We start from the raw sequence: 13,724 nt of genomic DNA on the forward strand, positions 1-13,724 counted from the left end.
CTTGCGGCACATGGAGAGTCCCAGTCTAGGGGTTGAATTGGAGCTTCAGCTACTGGCCTGTGTCACAGCCACAGCAACGCCAGATCCGAGCCATGTCTGTGACCTACACTGCAACTCATGGCAACACCAGATCCTTAACCCACTAGGTGAAGCCAGGGATCTAACCCGCAACCTTATGGTTCCTAGTTGGATTCCTTTCCACTGGGCCAGGACAGGAACTCCTGTACCACATCTTCTTTATCTACTCCTATGTCAGTGCACATTTACATTGTTTCCGTGTCTTGGCTATTGTATATAGTGCTGCAGTGAACATTGGAGTACATGTGTCTTTTCAAGTCATGGTTTTCTCTGGATAGGTGCCCAGAAGTGGGATTGCTGGATCAAATGGTAGTTCTACTTTTAGTTTTCTGAGGAATCTCCATTCTGTTTTCCACAGTGGTTGCACCAATTTACACTCCCACCAACAGTGTAATAGGGTTCCCTTTTCTCCATACCCTCTACAACACTTACTGTTTGTAGACTTTTTGACAATGGCCATTCTGGCTGGTGTAAGGTGGTACCTCATGGTGGTTTTAATTTGCGTTTCTCTAATAATTAGTGATGTTGAACATTTTTTTTTTGTCTTTTTGCCATTTCTTGGGCCGCTCCCGTGGCATATGGAGGGTTCCCAGGCTAGGGGTCGAATCGGAGCTGTAGCCACTAGCCTACGCCAGAGCCACAGCAACACAAGATCCGAGCCACATCTGCAACCTACACCACAGCTCACGGCAACGCCGGATCATCAACCCACTGAGCAAGGGCAGGGACCGAACCCGCAACCTCATGGTTCCTAGTCGGATTCGTTAACCACTGCGCCATGACAGGAACTCCTGAACATCTTTTGATGTGTTTTTTGGCCGTCTGTAGTATGTCTTTGGAGAATTGTCTGTTTAGATCTTCTGCCCATTTTGTGATGGGGTTGTTTGCTTTTTTTGGTATTGAGCTGCAGAAGGTGTTTATAAATTTTGGAGATGAATCCCTGTCAGTTGATTCATTTGCAAAGATTTTCTCCCATTCTGTGGGTTGCCTTTTCATTTTATGTAGGGTTTCCTTTGCTATGCAGAAACTTTTAATTAAGTCCCATTTGTTTGTTTTTATTGTCATTACTCTAGGAGGTGGATCTGAGATGTTTCTGTGGTTTATGTTGGAGAGTGTTTGGCCTGTATTTTCCTCTAAGAGTTTTATAGTATCTGGTCTTATATTTAGGTCTTTAATCCATTTGGAGTTTATTTTTGTGTATGGTGTTAGGGAGTGTTCTAATTCCATTCTTTTCCATGTGGCTGTCCAGTTTTTCCCAGCACCACTTATTGAACAAGCTGTCCTTTCTCCATTGTATAGTCTTGCCTCCTTTGCCATAGATTAGTTGGCTGTAGGTGCGTGGGTTTAATTCTGGGCTTTCTGTCCTGTTCCACTGATCTATATTTCTGTCTTTGTGCCAGTACCATGCCGTTTTGACGACTGTTGCTTTGTAGTATAGTCTGAAGTCAGGGAGCCTGATTCCTCCAGCTCCATTTTTCTTTTTCAGGATGTTTTTGGCTATTCTGGGTCTTTTGTGCTTCCAAACAAACTTTAAAATATTTTGTTGAAGTTCTATGAAAAATGTCCTTGGTATTTGATAGGAATTGCATTGACTCTGTAGATTGCCTTGGATAGTATAGTCATTTTGATAATATTGACTCTTCCAATCCAAGAGCATGGTATATCTTTCCATCTATTTGTGTTATCTTTGATTTCTTTCATTAGTGTCTTATAGTTTTCAGGGTATAGGTCTTTTGTCTCCATAGGTAGGTTTATTCCTAAGTATTCTTTTTGATGTGATGGTAAATAGTATCATTTTCCTAATTTCTCTTTCTGATCTTGCATTGTTAGTGTATAGAAATGCTGTTGATTTCTGTGTATTAATTTTGTATGCTGTTACTTTGCCAAATTCATGGATGAGCTCTGACAGTTTTCTGGTAGAGTCTTTAGGATTCTCTAGGTATAGTATCATATCATCTGCAAATAGGGATAGTTTTACTTCTTTCTTCCCAATTTGGATTCCTTTTACTTCTTTTACTTCTCTGATTGCTGTGGCTAGGACTTCTAAAACTATGTTGAATAGTAGTGGCCAGAGTGGACATCCTTGTCTTGTTCCTGATATCAGCAGGAATTCTTTCAGCTTTTCACCATTGAGAATGATGTTAGCTGTGGGTTTGTCATATATGGCCTTTATTATGTTGAGGTAGATTCCCTCTGTACCCACTTTCTGAAGGTTTTTTAATCAGAAATGGGTGTTGGATTTTGTCAAAGGCTTTTTCTGGATCTACTGAGACGATCATATGGTTTTTATACTTCAGTTTGTTAATGTGGTGTATCACACTGATCGATTTGCAGATATTGAAGAATCCTTGCATCCCTGGGATAAATTCTTGCATCCCATATACTTGATCATGATGTACAATCCTTTTAATGTATGATTGGATTCAGTTTGCTAGTATTTTGTTGAGGATTTTTGCATCTATGTTCACCAGTGATATTGGCCTGTAGTTTTCTTTTTTTGTGTGTAGTATCTTTGTGTGGTTTTGGTATCAGGGTGATGGTGGCCTCATAGAATGAGTTTAGGAGTGTTCCTTCCTCTGCAATTTTTTGGAATAGTTTCAGAAGGATAGCTCTTCTCTGAATGTTCAGTAGAATTTGCCTGTGAATCCATCTGGTCCTGGACTTTAGTTTGTTGGAAGTTTTTTGATCACAGTTACAATTTCAGTACTTGTGATCGGTCTTTTCATCTTTTCTGTTTCATCTTGGTTTAGTCTTGGAAGATTGTACTTTACTAAGCATTTGTCAATTTCTTCTAGGTTGTCTATTTTACTGGCGTATATAGTTGCATGTAGTAGTCTCTTATGAGCCTTTGTATTTCTGTGATGTCCCTTGTAACTTTTTTCCTTTTTCATTTCTAATTTTATTGAGTCCTCTCTCTTTTTTTCTTGCTGAGTCTGGCTAAGCGTTTATCAATTTTTTTTTATCTTTTCAGAGAACCAGCTTTTAGTTTCATTGATCTTTTCTATGGTTTTCTTTGTTTCTATTTCATTGATTTCTTTTGTTTGTTTGTTTGTTTGTTTTTTGTTTGTTTTTTGTCTTTTTTTTGCTATTTCTTGGGCCACTCCCACGGCATATGGAGGTTCCCAGGCTAGGGGTCGAATTGGAGCTGCAGCCACCAGCCTACGCCAGAGCCACAGCAACGCAGGATCCGAGCCGCATCTGCAACCTACACCACAGCTCACAGCAACGCCGGATCGTTAACCCACTGAGCAAGGGCAGGGACAGAACCCTCAACCTCATGGTTCCTAGTCAGATTCGTTAACCACTGCGCCACGACGGGAACTCCCTATTTCATTGATTTCTGCTCTGATCTTTATGATTTCTTTCCTTCTGCTAACTTTAGGTCTTGTCTGTTCTCTCTCTAGCTGCTTTAGATGTAAAGTTAGCTTGTTTATTTGAGCTTTTTCTTGTTTCCTGAAATAGGCTTATATTGCTATAAACTTTTCTTTTAGAACTGCTTTTGCTGCATCCCATAGGTGTTGGAGTGTTGTATCTTTGTTGTCATTTGTTTCTAGGTATTTTTTGATTTCCTCTTTGATTTTTTCAGTGATCCATTGGTTGTTTAGTAGCATGTTGTTAAGTCTCCACATGTTTGTGTTTTTTGTAGTTTTTTCTTGTTGTTGATGTCCAGTCGTATAGCATTGTGGTTGGAAAAGATGCTTGATATGATTTCAGTGTTCTTGAAGTACCAAGGCTTGATTTGTGGCCCAGAATGTGATCAATCCTAGAGAATGTTCCGTGTGCACTTGAGAAGAATGTGGAATGTCCTATAAATACCTCAAGTCCATCTGGTCTAATGCTTCATTTAAGGCCTGTGTTTCCTTGTTGATTTTCTCTCTGAATGATCTGTCCATTGCTGTAAGTGGGGTATTAAGTCCCTCGCTGTTATTGTGTTATTGTCAATTACACCTTTTAAAATTGGTAGTAGTTCTCTTATATATTGAAGTGATCCTATGTTGGGTGCATACATATTTACAATATCTTCTTCTTGGATTGATTCTTTGATCATTATGTAATGTCCTTCCTTGACTCTTATAATCTTTATTTTAAGGTCTATTTTATATGATAGGAGTATTGCTGCTCCAGCTTGCTTTTGATTTCTCCTTCAAGTCTGAAGGAGAGCCTTGAAAGTAATCTTGGTTGGAGGTTTTTTCCTTTTATCAGGTTAAGTCTATCATGCCACTTCCTTCTGGCCTGCAGAGTTTCTGCTGAAAAATCTGCTCATAACCTTATTGGGGTTCCTTTGTGTGTTATTTGTTTCTTTTCCCTAGCTGCTTTCAGTATTTTTTCTTTAATTTTGGTCACATTGATTAGTATGTGTCTCAGGGTGTTCCTCCTTGGGTTCATTTTATATGATACTCATTGCACTTCCTGGATTTGAGTATGTGGTTCCTTTCCTGTGTTAGGGAAGTTTTTGGCTATTATCTCTTTGAATATTTTTTCTGTCCCTTTCTCTCTCCTCCTTTTGGCACCTCTATAATATGGATGTGGTGTGTTTAACGTTGTCCCAGTGTTCTCTTAGGCTGTCTTCATTTGTTTTCAATCGTTTTGCTCTTTTCTGTTTCACAGTAGTCTGTCCTCCACCTCGCTTATTCATTCTTGTGCCTCCTGTATTCTGCTGTTGGTTCCTTCTAATGAATTTTTTATTTCAGTTATTGTATTTGGCATCTCTGCTTGCTTAAGTTTTAAATTTTGTACTTCTTTGCTCAGTATTTGCTGTAAATTATCAATCTTTGCCTCTACTTTATTTTCAGTGTCTTGCATCTAAAGTCATTTTCCTGGAGACTGATAATCTCCAGATCACCTAGCTGTTTTTCTGGGTTTTTTCTTGCTCCCTTATCTGAGTATAGTTCTCTGCCTTTTCATTTTTATAGGTTTTTGGTGTGGTCTCTTTTTTGCAGATGATAAAGTTGTAGCCTCTGTTTCTTCTGAAGTCTCTTCCCCTTGTGGCTGAAGTTGGTACAGGGGCTTGCTGTAGGCTTCCTGATGGGAGGGACTGGTGCCTGCCAACTGGTAGGTGGGGATGATTCTTATCCCTCTGCTGTGGGGGTGGGGGGTGTTTGTGGGTGAGATTAGAGGCTGCTGTGTGCCTGGGGGATCTTTAGGCAGCCTGTTTACTGATGGGCAGGGCTGTGATCCCACCTGGATTATTGTTTGGCCTGGGGTCATATTTTCCCAAAACAGCCACCTCTAGAGGAACACATGCTGATGAATATTCCCGATACTTTTGCGTCCAGTGTCCTTCTTCCACAATGAGCAAGAGTCACCCCCTGTTTCCCAGAAGATCCTCAAGAACTGCAGTCAGGTCCGACCCAGATTCCTTTGGAGTCTCTGCTTTGCCCTGGGACCCAGTGCACATGAAAGCATCTGTGTGCCTTTCAAGAATAGGGTCTCTGTTTCCTCTAGTCCCGTGGAGCTTCTGCACACAAGCCCCACTGGCCTTCAATGCCAGATGCTTCTGGGGCTCTTTTCCCAATGCCAGATCCCCAGGTGTGGGGACCTGAAGTGGGACCCAGAACTCTCACTCTGTAGGTGAGTGTGTAGGTGAGTGTGTGTGTTACAGTTACTTTCCAGTCTGTGGGCTGCCCACCTGGCAGGTATGGGGTTGCTTATATTGTAGTCACCCCTCCTACCGTGTTGATGTGGCCTCCTCTTTGTCTTCTGGAGTAGGATATCTTTTTGAAAGTTTCCAGTCTATTTAGTTGAAAGTTGTTCAGCATTTGGTTGTAATTTTGTTGTTTTTATGAGAGAAGGTGAGTTCCAGTCCTTCTGTTGACAGTATGATAACTGACATAAGCATAGATATAATAATACAGTGGAACTAAATTGATCCATATATTTATAATTAATTGAGCATGCAGAAAAAAAAAAGCTGAAGCTTCTAGATGAAAAGAGGAGAAACTATTCTGATGAAGCATTCTCAAATAGGACACATAGATCATAGACCATAGAGTTAAAAAAACATTTTTTTTTGGCTGCCCCACAATATGCGGAAGTTTTTGGAATAGGGATCGAGCCTGTGCCACAGCAGCGACCTGAGTTGCTGCAGTGACAGTGCTGGATCCTAAACCTGCTGTGCCACTAGGGAATTCTTAAAAATTCTAAATTGGACATCAAAATTAAAAGTCATGGAAGTTCCCTGGTGGCCTAGTGGTTAAGGGTCTGTCATTGTTGCTGCTGTGGATTGAATCACTCCTGTGGCTTAAGTTCTATCCCTGGCCCAGGAACTTTTGTATGCTGTGGGTATGGCCAAAAAAAAATTTTTAAATCATGTCCAAGAATATAATTATTCAAATTTAAGGCAACCTATAGGCTGAGAAAATATTTTATTGGGCAAACCACTTGATTCTAGAATATGCAAAAAATGTGATAGTATTATAATAGTAAATATTTCCAGAATATAACAGAAGACCACCTAATTAAAAAATTGATTCGAACAGATACTTCACCATGGTAGATAATGAGTAGCAAATAAGCACATGAAATGATGTTTAATATCAGGTGCTTAGTCATTAGTTAAGTGCAAGTTAAAAGGACAACAATAGCACTATACACCAAAAAAAGAACAACCTTACAAAAACAAGTATTGATGAGGATGTGAAGCAACTGGAACTCTCATTTTGATGGTAAGAATGCAAAATGTTAAAAGTGCTTTGAAAAAGTGTTTGCAGACTTCCCAGACAACCCAGCCATTTCACTCCTGAGTATTTGTTCAAGTCAAGTGAAAACTTACATTAACAGGAAGGTCTGTATGTATGTGTTCATAGTGGCTTTATTTGTGATTTTCAGAAACTGGAAACAACTAAAATAAATGTCCCTCAACTAGGGAATGAATGAACAAACAATGGCATATGCATACTATTCAGCAGTAGAAGGGAATGAACCGATTCCTCCAAAAACGTGGGTGGATTTCAGATGTATTATGCTAAGTGAAAAAAGCCAGAATCAGAAAGCTACGTGCTATGTGGTATCTGGAAACAGTGAACCTATAAGAAAAGAAAACAGATTAGTGGTTACCTATGGTTGAAGGGAGAGGATAACTACAAAAAGTGCATGGAAGCATCATGGGGTGGGAGTAGGGGTGAGGATGGAACTCTTCTTTATCTTCATGGAGGTGGCAGTTGCATGACTGTATACTTGCAGACATGTACACTAATAAGGATGAGTTTTACACATTTATGCCTTGTTTTTTTAATAATAGGATTTTAAAAGAGTGAGAAATTGGCCTGTCGGTGCATTAAGATATGAAAGAATCATCATGGTATCATAGTGGTAACCATGCACTTTTAAATTGCCATTGATCAAATATAAGTGTAGAAGTAATATTGAACTTTAGAGGGCAGACTCGAGGTTGAAATGCCCTTGAGAGCACTGGCAGATTATTTTTATTTTTAATTTTTTTGGGGGGCCATACCTGCAGCACATGGAAGTTCCCAGCCTAGGGATCAAATTAGAGCTAATGCCGCAGTCCTACACCACAGCCACAGCAATGTAGGATCCAGGCTGCATCTGTGACCTGTACCACAGCACATGGCTATGCAGGATCTTTAACCCACCGAGCAAGGCCAGGGATCGAACCTGCATCCTAATGGATGTTACCACTGAACCAAGACTGGAACTTCCAGCACAGGCAAATTAATGGTTGAAAAATGTTTGGCAGTGACCTAGGTTCTGACTATTGTTTATATCACTGAACTAGAATCAGTGGTAAATCAGCAGTTCTGATTTTTTTTTTTGTCTTTTGTCTGTTGTTGTTGTTGTTGCTATTTCTTGGGCCGCTCCCGAGGCATATGGAGGTTCCCAGGCTAGGGGTCAAATCGGAGCTGTAGCCACCAGCCTACGCCAGAGCCACAGCAACGCAGGATCCGAGCCGCGTCTGCGACCTACACCACAGCTCACGGCAACGCCGGATCGTCAACCCACTGAGCAAGGGCAGGGACCGAACCCGCAACCTCATGGTTCCTAGTCAGATTCGTTAACCACTGCGCCACGACGGGAACTCCCAGTTCTGATTTTGATAATGTCATGTTGTAAACGTGTGTAGCATAAACTCAGCCATATGCATTTTTATTGTCAGCTCCTTTTTTTTCTTGGCCACATCTGAAGCATGAAGAAGTTCTCAGGCCAGGAATTGAATCTGAGCCACAGTGACAATGCCAGATTCTTTAGCCACTAGGCCACTGGAGAACTCCCACCAGTTACTTTTTTTTTTTTTTTGTCTTTTCAAAGGCCGCACCCGCAGCACATGGAGGTTCCCAAGCTAGGGGTCAAATTGGAGCTGTAGCCACCGGCCTGTGCCAGAGCCACAGCAGCGTGGGATCCAAACCAAGTCTCAACCTACACCACAGCTAATGGCAATGCTGGATCCCCAACCCACTGAGCAAGGCCAGGGATCGAACACACGCAACCTCATGGTTACTAGTTGGGTTCGCTAACCACTGAGCCACAAGGGCAACTCCCATCAGCTACTTTTTGATATCAAAAGATTTCAATTGTCAAAGTTTTTTAAGATAGAATAAAATGTCAAAGAGCTGTACAGACCATTTGGATCATATCCAAACCCAAGTGAGTTTCTGAGAAGGAAAAGAAAGACATAAAAGTGTTGTCAAGAATATGAAGAATGGAGTTCCTGTCCTGGCTCAGCAGTAACAAACCCATTGTCCCTGGGTGTCTCTGAGGATGTGGGCTCAATCCCTGGCCTTGCTCAGTGGGTTAAGTATCCTGTGTTGCTGTGGCATAGGCTGGCAGCTGTATCTCCGATTCGACTTCTAGCCTAGGAACTTCCATATGCCGCGAGTGCAGTACTAAAGAGACATTAAAAAAAAGGGGAAGAATGAGTTCACACTTATTACTGGTGGGGACACAAAATGGTACAGTCACTATGGAAAACAGTTTAGTAGCTTTTTATAGTAAGGGTATAGCGAGCCCAGCGATTGAACGTGTGTCCTCATGGATTCTAGTTGGGTTCATTACTGCTGCACCACAACAAGAATTCCTGTCTTTTTCTTTCTGATTTACCTCATTTATGATAATCTCTAGGTCCATCCATGTTACTGCACCTGGCATTATTTCAGTCTTTTTTATGGCTACCTGGCATTATTTCAATCTTTTTTATGGCTGAGTAACATTCCATTGCATGTATATGCCACTTCTTTATCCATTCCTCTGTTGATGGGCATTTGGGTTGCTTCCATGTCTTGGCTGTTGTAATAGTGCTGCTGTGATCAGTGGGGTGCATGTGTCTTTTTGAATTAGAATTTTCTCCAGATATATGCCCAGGAATGGGAATGCTGGATTATATGGCATCTCTGTTTTCCTGTTTTTAAGGAACCTCCATTCTGGTTTCCATATTGGCTGCACCAGTTTATATTCCCACCAACAGTGTATGAGGGTTGAAAAGGGGGTTTAATATATTAACCACTGTCATGTGATTTGAGTAGTTTATCATTTAAGATCCTTTCAGCTACAAGTAACAGAGAACTAAACAAAAGCTGGCTTTTACCGTAGGTATATATCTCACATAATAAGATTCCTGGAGCTAAATTGTGTATTAGGGTTATTAGAGGTTTGTTGTTTTTTTTTTGTAGTTAATTTCCTAAGCAGCAGCATCAAGGACCTGAGTTCCTTTCATCTTTCTGTCCTACCATTCTCAGTGTGTTGATGTCCTCCTTTCAGATGGATTCTTTATAGTCTGAAATTTAGTTATCAACAATGATAACATCTAGGGAATGAAAATAGAATATATCTGTCTTGTATTCCTTTTTACATATGAGGAAAACGCCCTAGAGTTTTTCTCTAGGGAGGAAACTCCCATGTGCTCATGGCTTAAACACAGTTAATTGGCAAAGGGATAAGACCATATGAGTGGTTTAAATCCGTCATTATTTACTACCTGGGACTGGGCAGATACAGGACTTGCCAAGTGGGAGGAAGGTGAACAAAATCAGAATTCTTTTATCAAGGCAGAGGAAAATGGCTGTTGAGTAACCAAGCATCTGCTGAATTATATTACACTAAGACTGCAAAGGAAGGATCCTTGAACTAGACAAAAATCATAGAAAATGTCTTGATGAAAAGCATTTGTTTCCAACTTTCGAAGATGTTGAATTCCAGAATTCTCCATATTTTCATGGTCTAGTTATTCATTTATTACTCAGCTTTTATCTTTGTAACACTAAGAAATGTTCTTGTGAAAAGTCATCAGTGAATTCTGAATTATCAATCAGCTGACCTCTTAAAATCAGTTTAGGAGTTCCCCTTGGGGCTTAGCAGGTTAAGAACCCAGCATAGTATCTGCAGGGATGCAGGTTCAATCCTTGGCCTCATTCAGTGGGTTAAAGATCTGTTGTTCCCACAGGCTGTGGTTGCAGTTGCAGTTCTGATTTGACCCCTAGCCGGGGAACTTTTTTCTGTATGCCACAGGTATGGCCCTAAAAAGAAAAAAGAAAAAAATAAAACCAAAAAACTAAAATCAGTTTAAATACCACATGGTAATGGCTTTTACAATTATTAGCCATTTTCTTCCTGAAAGTCTCCTTGTTGCCATTGTATTTTTCTGTATCTTATTAAAACATGTATTAAATACTTCAAAAAAGAAGCATTTGTATTGCCCACATTTAATATGTTAACATTTTTCTCTTGTTTGCTTCGTGTTTCTTTTAAGAAAAAAGATATAGTTGAAACCCTTCCCCAACCCATTCCACAATCTGGAGTTAATGATTATCTTTTCCAATTATGTTTTTATATTTATAAAAGTACTCCCAACTCTTTATTTTTATTATTTTTTTTCTTTTTAGGGCTGCACCCATGGCATATGAAAGTTCTCAGGCTAGGGGTCCAGTCGGAGAGAGCTACAGCTGCTGGCCTACACCACAGCCACAGCAAGGCCAGATCCAAGCTGTGTCTGTGACCTACACTACAGCTCATGGCAATGTCAGATCCTTTACCCACTGAACGAGGTCAGGGATCAAACCTGCATCCTCCTGGATATGGTCGGGTTTGTTACCATTGAGCCACAATGGGAACTCCTAAATTTTTTTTTCTTTTTTTTTCTGCCCCACAGCATATGGAGTTCCTGGGCCAGGGATTAGATCCTAGCTGCAGCAACGCTGGATCCTTAACCCACTGTGCTGCACTGGGCTCAAACATGCATTGTAATGCTCCCAAGAAGTGCTCCCAACTCCTAATTGCTGCTTCCTAATTTCCTTACCTGTCTGTCCATCATCTGTAGGTGTCCTGCTGCACTGTATTAATTTTTTTGCACCCTTCTAAATTTGTACCTTGGGTGACTTCTGTTATTTCCAAAAAATGTGGTCTTGCTGTAAAAATATTTTTAACTTTTCTCTGGTTTCTGCCAATGAGTTCTAGACTTATCAACTCCCCCTGCCCCCACGGCACTAGACTTTACAACATTATGCCTCACAGGCACCTAAAACTAACATCTGAATTGAAACTCATTGGTCCAGAAAAACCTGTTTCTCTTTTCTCTCCCTTAGTTATGGCATTACTTTCCATTTAGTTCATACTAGAAACTTTAAAGTCATCCAGCCCTTAGCACACACATAGTAACTACGTGCAAAGTGTTCAGTTAGTTGTGCAGAGTAAATATCTGTACAATTTTCTTCACATCTCCTCCACCCATACCCAGCTGATCATTAAACTTGATTATTCCACTTGGTGTACGCTGCTCATTTTCCACTCATCTTCAGTCACGTAATGTTCCTACTTTTTTCCTTCCTTACATGGGTCATTGCGGTAATCTTATAACTTGACTAACTGCCACCATTCTTTCTTTCTTTCCTTCTTTCCAGTCTTTAATTTATACTCTTACTATAGTTATTCTAAAACACATTTTCTGCCATTCATCTTTTTAAGAATCTTAACTTTCCAGTGCTCCCTGGATACATCTAAAAGTTACTGCTTGGTAAATAATCCTCTGTGTGTGTAAATTCTCCCCTGCTTGTAGCCATGTGTCCCACCATTCTCAAACACAGCCCCTTGTACTCCTGCCACAGAGTTTTCTGTTCCCCAAATACGCCATACTTTTCCATACATCTGAGCCATATCATTTTTCCTGGAATATCGTATTTCTTCTTTCCTAAATCTCTAAGTGTTCAAGACCTAGCTCAGATATTGTGGTCAACACAACTTCCTTGCCCAAGCACTCAAGGCAGAGCCAATAGCTTCTGGTGTATTCCCATAGTGTTCCATATATACCTCCGCTCTGGCATTTTTCACAATACTGTTTTTTTGTCTGCACTGTTTTGTAACCTTTTTTTTTTTTTTTTTTTAAGGAAAGGAACCATTTCTTGCTTAGCTTCAAGTAACTACTGTGTTATTAATAAATATATCAGTAAGTTAGTAGCTTGTAACTTGAAAGAGGCTTTGCCATGTAAATATTTTTAATATTGTTACATTTTTAAGACATCCCATAAAAATCTGTTTAACTCATTGCACCTGAAATTTACTTGAAAATTAAGTCGCATTCTACATTTACAATAATGTTTCTAAAGGAGATAGGCAGGAGTTCCCATTGTGGCTCAGTGGTAACGAACCTGACTAGTATCCCTGAGGACGCCAGTTCGATCCCTGGTCATGCTCAGTGGGTTAAGAATCTGGCGTTGCTGTGAGCTGTAGTGTTGATGGCAGACTCGGCTTGGATTTGACATTGCTGTGGCTGTGGTGTAGGCTGACAGCTGCAGCTCCAATTCGACTCCTAACCTGGGGACTTCCATAAGCTGCAGGTATGGCCCTAAAAAGGCAAAAAAAAAAAAAAAGAAAGAAAAGAAAGAGCAGCAGGATGGCTCTTGTGTATTGATACTGGGGTGCTGTTGGAACGGGACAGAAAAGCATGGCCTTTCCTGGAGCTTAATGGAAAGAACAGGTGAGTGGATGTGATGAGGTGGACCAAAGATTGTGAATTAAGAAAGGAGGCTGGAGGGCAGGTTAACCATAGTAATGGAAAACTGAAGGTGGAGTTCCTGTCGTGGCTTAGTGGTTAACGAATCTGACTAGGAGCCATGAAGTTTTTGGGTTCGATCCCTGGCCTCGTTCAGTAGATTAAGGATACAGCGTTGCCCTGAGCTGTGATGTAGGTCGCAGATGTGGCTCGGATCCTGTGTTCCTGTGACTCTGGCGCAGGCTGCTGGCTACACCTCTGATTCGATCCCTAGCCTGGGAACCTCCATATGCCGTGGGTGCGGCCCTAAAATGGGCAAAAAGACAAAAAAAAAAAAAACCAACAACACTGAGGGTGAAGGGGGAAAAGGTGTGACTTTTGAAGGAAGAGGAATTAAGTTAGTGACGTCTTGTGGAGAGAAAAGATGTGAGCCAGGATCCTGACTGTGGAAGAAGGTAAAAATGAGGGATTAAAGAAGCTGGAAATGGAAATAAGTGTGGACAAATAGTTACAGTAACCTTGGCTATGAATTGATGTTTTCAATTGATCTGTTACCAAACTTAAAATAGCATAGGAGTTCCTGCTGTGGCACAGTAGGTTAAGAATGTGACTGCAGCAGTTACTGTTGTGGCTCAGTGGAAGCAAATCTGACTAGCATCTATGAGGACACAGGTTCGATCCCTGGCCTTGCTCAGTGGGTCAAGGATCT

General features: G+C 40.8%; 1 protein-coding gene across 2 annotated transcripts in view; it reads left to right on the forward strand.

The window, feature by feature from the left end:
* Window positions 1–13,724, forward strand: part of YES1 (YES proto-oncogene 1, Src family tyrosine kinase) — a 92,386-nt gene that overhangs the window by 43,273 nt on the left and 35,389 nt on the right. The window contains exon 1 of one of the 2 annotated variants that reach the window (XM_047793847.1): window positions 13,056–13,061. The exons of the other annotated variant lie outside the window; for it this stretch is intronic. The gene's annotated coding sequence lies outside the window, so the exon portion shown is untranslated. Of the gene's footprint in view, window positions 1–13,055; window positions 13,062–13,724 lie in introns of those variants that run through there. 2 annotated transcript variants of the gene reach the window in all.

Source organism: Phacochoerus africanus, chromosome 8 (assembly GCF_016906955.1).
Source record: "Phacochoerus africanus isolate WHEZ1 chromosome 8, ROS_Pafr_v1, whole genome shotgun sequence".
NCBI lineage: Eukaryota > Metazoa > Chordata > Mammalia > Artiodactyla > Suidae > Phacochoerus > Phacochoerus africanus.